The sequence below is a fragment of the Triticum dicoccoides genome, chromosome 5B (assembly GCF_002162155.2).
Source record: "Triticum dicoccoides isolate Atlit2015 ecotype Zavitan chromosome 5B, WEW_v2.0, whole genome shotgun sequence".
Taxonomy (NCBI): Eukaryota; Viridiplantae; Streptophyta; class Magnoliopsida; order Poales; family Poaceae; genus Triticum; species Triticum dicoccoides.
This window is the reverse complement of record NC_041389.1, coordinates 206,084,269-206,091,562: the sequence shown is the minus strand read 5'-3', so window position 1 is coordinate 206,091,562 and position 7,294 is coordinate 206,084,269.

Here is a 7,294-nt window from a genome sequence, read left to right as displayed (position 1 = left end):
AAAAATGCCAAAACAATTTTCACCGTCTAAATAAAATATTTAGAACGAGATGAACATTTTCTTGACCCTAAAATGCAATTTTGAAAAACATGCAATTTTTCCTAAATTCAAATAAAAAGGCAAAAACTCCAAAATAAATCTTATTTGATTTTTTATTAAATCCTCAATATTTCTTTATTTCGGGAAAGTCACTTTATTCCCTCTCTCATATTTGAAGAAAAAAATAAATAAAATCAAATGATCCCCTTTTCAAATTTGAGAAAAACTCAAATATGAAAATAACGAAACTCCCAACTCTCTCCGAGGGTCCTTGAGTTGCATAGAATTTCTAGGATCAGGCCAAAAGCAAATAAAATATGATATGCAATGATGATCTAGTGTATAACATTCCAAATTGAAAATTTGGGATGTTACAAAAACCACTCCACTATATATTAGTCGTATACATGAGAGTACTATATGGACGCAGCTTCATTGACTTAGTGCACCTGCCTTTGGGTTTATGACAGGTGGGCCCAAAATGTGGCTGGCTCACCTATCATACAACGAAAAGCAGGTGCAGTGAAGGCACTGGAGCTCAGTCCATACTAAAGTAGTATATATATAAGCTGGAGCCTCAGTGCTTGTTCGCTAGGGTTTGCACTCTCCACACTCTCGCCGCACTACATATATGTATACACGTTGGAGGCTCAGCGTTCATTTGCTAGGGTTTGCTATATTCACAGTCTCTCACCCTCTCTTCACCAGATCTAAACAAGGCTGTGTTGGCCTCTTGTCTCTCTCTCCCCCCTCACAGCTGGTGAAGGAGGCGTTCGTATCCCGTCGCACCAGGAAGGGGAGGAGGTGCAACGTTCACTCTATCACCTTCGGCAAGGGAGGCAATCCACTACCGGCTGCGCTGTTCTCTTTCACCTAGCGCCTGTACGGGAGGGCCACTGACCCCTTCTTCGTCGCTGCCGTACGTAGTGTGGGCAGGTCCGGCCTCCCGCCGCACGCCTTGCCACATCCCGGCGACCCTAAGGTATAAGTTTCTTTGAAACCGTCGTTGCTCTAGCTGCATGTGGATCTTTTTTGATCTGTAGTCGAATCTATGTCTTGGTTCAAAGAGGAAAGAAGGGTGCGGTGGGCTGGAGCAAGAATCTAGGACGTGGTTGAATGAGGAAAGGAGGGACGGAAAGTAGTATAGACTGGCTATCCAGCCGTTTTTGTTGGTCGAAAAGGGAAAAAGGGGGTAACCTAGTACACACATATGTAAGGAACTGATCTCTTTGTTGAAAAGGGAAAGAAACTGGGGGGGGGTCGAGTAGTTTGTGCAGGACTAGATTTGCTGCCCTCACATAGGAAAAAAGGTTCAAAGAGAACAAATATGGGACCAACACATATATGATGTTTGGCTGCATACTCTGCATCACCCATTTATACGTGTGGGCGCACATTGTGCTGGCATGTCCCATACAACTATTTTGCTATTGTTAATCTAAGAATGCCGCCAAAAAATTGAAGCAATGCCACTGTTAAAGTAAATTACATCTTTAACGAATGTTGTTTTAAGAGAATGTCTCTGTTAATATGAATCAATGCAACCGTTTTATAAATGCTACTATCCTACTTTGTTTTCCATCCAAGATAAGTTAGATGCTTCTTTCTGTCACCGTTTGTTTCATCCTCCTTTATCGGCAAGTAATTGTTTCCTTTTTTGCCTCTGTTAAAACAGGGGTATCAATTAAACTTGTTGCTATTGCGACATTTTTCTTTTCTACTCGAAACACTTTGCTTGATTTCAGTGCAACTGCACAAAACAAGATTGGATTTCCTATTCATGTTGGCAGATTCATACTTGATCTTGTGAGCGTCATGACAGGTTGGTACTTGCCTTCATCCACATGATCGTGCAGTGTGTATTGAGATGTTTTTTTTTGCGGGGGTGTATTGAGATGTTGTGCTACTTATATTGGTACTGTTTTAAATAAATGTTGAATTGAAGCTATTGTATTGCTCTCTTTTCCCATTAAGTAGTGAACAAAAATGGTACCAACCCAGACATGATGCTTGTTGCTTTGTTACAAGAAACTCTGCATCACCCCCTTTATAAGTAGATGGAAGCACATGGTGTTGTTGCGCCCACTCACCCCTGGAACTGTTTATGCTTTTTGTTAATCTATTGCTGCTGGTAAAATTAAGCAATGCCACTCTCGGAATTAACTTCTAAATCTTATTTCAAAACTGCAACACTTGTTAGGAATTGGTGGGATTACTATTTTTCTGGCCGCATGTTTCATCCTCCTTTATTAGCCAGTAATTGATTCCTTTTTTGCCTCTGTTTAAATAGGGATATCTATTCAACTTGTTGCTATTGCGACATTTTGCTTTGCTACGCAAAACACTTTGCTTGATTTCAGTGCAATTGCACAAAGTGAGATTGGATTTCCTATTCGTGTTGGCAGATTCGTATTTTATCCTAGTGTTCTCATGAAAGGTTAGTACAGGCCTTCATCCACATGACCGTGCAGTGTGCTTTGAGATGTTGTGCTACTTGTATTGGTACTTTTTTTAATAAATGTTGAGTTGAAGCTATTGTATTGCTGTCTTTTCCCATTAAGTAGTGAACAAAAATGGGACCAACCCAGACATGATGCTTGTTGCTTTGTTACAACAAACTCTGCATCAGCCCCTTTATAAGTAGATGGAAGCACATATTGCTGTTGCGCCCACTCTCCCCTGGAACTGTTTATGCTTTTCGTTAATCTAATGCCGCTGGTAAAATTAAGCAATGCCACTCTCAGAATTAATTAACTACTGAATCTTAGTTCAAAAGCGCAACATTTGTTAGGAATGGTACTATCCGGCTTTGTAGTTCTTTCTACATGTTTAACCAAGGTATTGTTAAGATAATGTCTCTGTTAAAATGAATTAGTTGCATTGTTTTAGGAATGGTACTTTCTGCTTTATCATTCTTTATACATGTTGAAACAATACATTGTTAAGATAATGTCTCAGTCAATATGAACGAATCACACTGATAGAGAATTGCTACTCTCCTGCTTTGTTTCCCATTATGATAAGGTAGAACAGTAGATGCTTTTCTTCTGGGAGTACAAGTCATCAACCATTATTTCTCAGTAATTGTTTCCCTTATACCTATTGTTGCTTACAGGGATATCAAAGTTAAAGCTTGGTTTTATTCCGACTTTGATTTTAGTTGAACTGCACAAAAGGAGCCAATGTGTCCAAGGCAAACTGCTGCATTACTGGGTCCAGTTGGTCGTTCCACTTTGCAGAAAGAAGCAGTCACTGTTTGTGCTACATTACAGAAGGAATGACCGAGAAGCTTTACAGAGTATTATTAGACGCTGGTGACATGACTAGTCTGCAGAGAGCATTGGCAATTCTACAACACGTGGAGTGCACTAGGCAAAAAGTGCCCAAACAAGTACAAGAAGCTACGACAGGACTCCACGATCATAGGCATTACATATTTTGAATGGGAGAAGCTTGTCAAAGTTTAATCATTGATGTTAGCAAGAAGACGTTAGTTTAATATATTGGAATTGGAAAACCTTGTCAAAATTTGCTCATTGATGTTAGCCAGAAGACACGCATTTGATATTTTTGAGTGGGACGACCTTGCTGTGAGCAGCGTCGATTGTTTTTCCTATTCCCGTGTTCAGTTTAGAAGTAAATAGTTACTCTGCTGAGATATTCCTGTGTTAAGAGTTTCTTCTAAATATTGTCTATGTAATGCCAGGCCTTGTGTTTGATTGCAAAGTTGAGCTTGGAATGTTGTGGCATGGGGCATCACGAGCTGTTCACCATGCCTCCTGAGAATAATGCTTCGTATTGTTTTGCATGTCGATCTAATGCCAGTGATTTGCTTGTTAAGAAGATCATCCTCTTCTGTTGTTTCTGTGCTTAAGAGGTTCATTGTCTTATGTTTCATTCATAGCCTATACGACAAGTAGGGTAGGTTAGACGTGAAACCATATGATCTTCCAACCAACTCATGATATTAGGCCGGGATTGGATTGTCGTTTTCCAACCAAAACCGCTTATAATAAACTGACGCTTGTAAATAAAAGCAGATTGTCTCGGGCGAAGCGCTTGGTTGGTCGATTTCGACTAGTAAAATATCGGAAGTACTTCAGACACGATAAAAACGCTGAACGACACTCGAACGATTGCTAATCCGGCCGTTAGCTGTTGTTTCAGCCTTGCCCATGGATGGCATGATACGCACGTCGTGCATGTATCGTCTGGTAATGTCGTCCATATAGCAGTGCTCGTAAAATATACACCGGTCTCTCAATTTACATGCGTAGCCGGCCGGTTTTACTTACAGACCTCGGGCCCTTGGTTTCTTTACGCCTGTATTTTACGCATTGTTTCCGATGACGAGTAAATTACACTTGTATGTTAATACAGGTTTGAAATAAACCAGAGCTCCCAAGCGCGGCCTTACCGTTTCATGTCGGCTCGGTTTCTCGAAGGTGCTCATAGGTGTCCGATGATCCTGGCTTCCTGAATGAGCAGTGGGCGCTGTATCAGACCATCCGTAGGGCTCCATCGTCCTTCGAGTTGTTGTGCTCACCGTGGCGCCGAGCATTGTTAACATCGTCAACAAACATGAGGATTCAGGAGATGACTTTATTTTGACTGGATGACACTAGGGACCCACTAGGGCCATAGCCGTACGTACGCAAGTGCCTCCTTATTACGTACAACTATTTTTTTTGCTTCCTCCTGGTTTCCTGACATCACGGTCCCACACCATTGTCGACCTATGTAGTCAATATAAACGAGAGAATTGCACAAGGTGAGGCCGACAGCTGGGACCAAGCAGCTCGAGCAGTATTTGTGTTTTTGAGGCGTGAGCACTGCGGAGTTTTTCTTGGGGATGATTTCGTTGTTGTTCAGAGGAGAGCAGGGTATTAACTGGGCGGGCTGTGGCCGGTCTAGCCCAGGCCAGATATCCAGCCCAGATATTAATTTTTTCAAGATGAAAATTGCTAGCCCAGCTATACGTTTGTTTGAGGAATACCCAGGCAAGGTGAACTTGTTATTCTCTGCCCCGCTGGGCTGCAAATCTTTCCTAGGAGGGATGCATTAGGCTTAACAGGAAAATGGGCTTTAAAAAATAACAAATGGGATGTAATTATAAAAATCGGGCAGTAACTATAAAAAATGCACTAAACATGAAATTAGTTTATAAAATATTATTTATGGATTTTGAAAATCTTAAATTTTCATTGTTGCGCGCGCTATGTTTCGTTGGATTTTTATGTAATACAAATTTATATTTAATCTGACTAGAAATTTCGGGATAAAAATATTTTGGATCCCATCAAAATGTGGGAAATTTTATTGAATTCTGTCTTCAATGGTTGGTTGAAATTATTAATCGTTGTCCTAGCTAGAAAATGGGATGTACTTTTAACAAACTGTAAATGGGCTGTAGTAAATTCCATTAGAATTCAAAACTGGGCTGTACATTCTTACAAATTGCAAATGGGCTATAAGTTCTCTGCCACACACTTGTGGGCCTACTAAGTTGACGCGTCCCCTAAAAAAATAAGTTGACGCGTATGCAAGGCTTTGTCAACTTATTATAGTCAACACACGGTTCTAGCAGCAGTGGCCGTTGGATGTCTATCCAATGGATGTCGTGCTTCTTCTTCAATCTCGCATATTCTTAGCTTCAGCCGCCCAAAAAATGATTCCTCCCCCTGACATCTGGGGCACACCGTTTCGGAGGCTGACGTGTGGGCCTACTAAGTTGGCACGTACCAAGGGCTTTGTCAACTTAGTCAATATAAACGATTCTAGCTTCAGTGACCATACGATGTCCATCCAACGGCCGTAGTGCTTCTTCAACCTCTGGTCTTCTTGCTGCAGCCGCCCAAAGCAGCGCTGGTCGTGCCGCATGCTCCTGCCTCCCGTGGCCGGCTGTGCTGCCGCGGAGGCCTCACCGTCCCCTACTATTCCCACCGCTGGCCAGGCCCTGCGGCGACGGCAGCCTCACACCGCAGCCGAACCAGTGAACCCTCGTAGTCCTTTCCGCGCGGGCTTCCACTGCCGCGTCTTCCCCGGCTCCACGTCGTCCCCTTCCTAGGCCTCGCCGTCGTCCACCACCGTGGTGCTCTCGGCGCGGTGTGGTCAACGTGGTCAAGGAACGACTGCCATCGGACGTGGACTGTACGTGGAGAGGCTGACAGCTGGGTCCACGGTTGCAGCAAGGAAGTGCCTCCTTATTACGTGCAAAATAATTATTCCTCCACCTGACAGCGGGGACCCACCGGACGGGCCACCGTATTTCGTGAAAAAAACATTTCCCCCTGACTGCTGGGACCCACCGGCTACATCTTCGCACGCAAGGAAGTGCGTCCGAGCAAAACAAAATGATTCGCCCCTCTGACTGCTGGGACCCACCAGCTACATCTTCGCATGCAAGGAAGTGCCTGACAGTCGCGACCCACCTGGTCGAAGCGTACGTAGCATTGTCATTCTGGTCGCGAACGTATACGTACATACTGGTCGATGTAGAGGTGCACACGTGTTGTAGTAGAGGCGCGCACGTAGCATGTACATGTACGTACAACAGCCAGGGTGCAAGAAACTAAATACGGCCACATACGTACATACAGGCGGGGTCTTGAATGCCTACTCACGCATACGTACGGCCGGGGCTCGTGTACATGGCTGGTTCGGAACGAAGAAGCAGCGTCGTCGTCGTGTTCATGGGGAGCCAACCGGCTCGGTCGGAACAGAATGCGTCGTCGTGTTCATCGGGAGGGCTTGGACGGAACAGGAGATGGAAACGAGGCCTGGCGTACCGTAGAATGGAGGAATCGGCCTTGTATTCGACCGGCCACCTTCAAAATGGGATCCTATTCATCGGGAGGGGTCTGGCGTACCGCAAAACGGAGGAAACGGACCTCCTACGGTCGAAACGGGGGTCTTGTTGATCGGGAGGGGTGTGGCGTACCGCAAAACGGAAGAAACGGAATTGTGTTCAAGCGCTACGATCGAAATGGGGGTCCTGTTCATCGGGAGGGGTGTGGCGTACCGCAAAACAGGACTCCACAGGATACTGTTCATCTCCACCGTCGACCTCCTCCAGCCTCCACGGGCTACCGTCGACCTCCTCCAGCCTCCACGAGCCCCTGTTCATCCAGCCTCCACCGCGTGCTCCTCCACCGGCTACTGCTCCACGGGCACCCCTCCACGGGCACCCCTCCATCATCTACTGTTCATCCAGCCCTCCACGGGGTCGTCCTGTTCATCCAGCCCTCCACGGGGT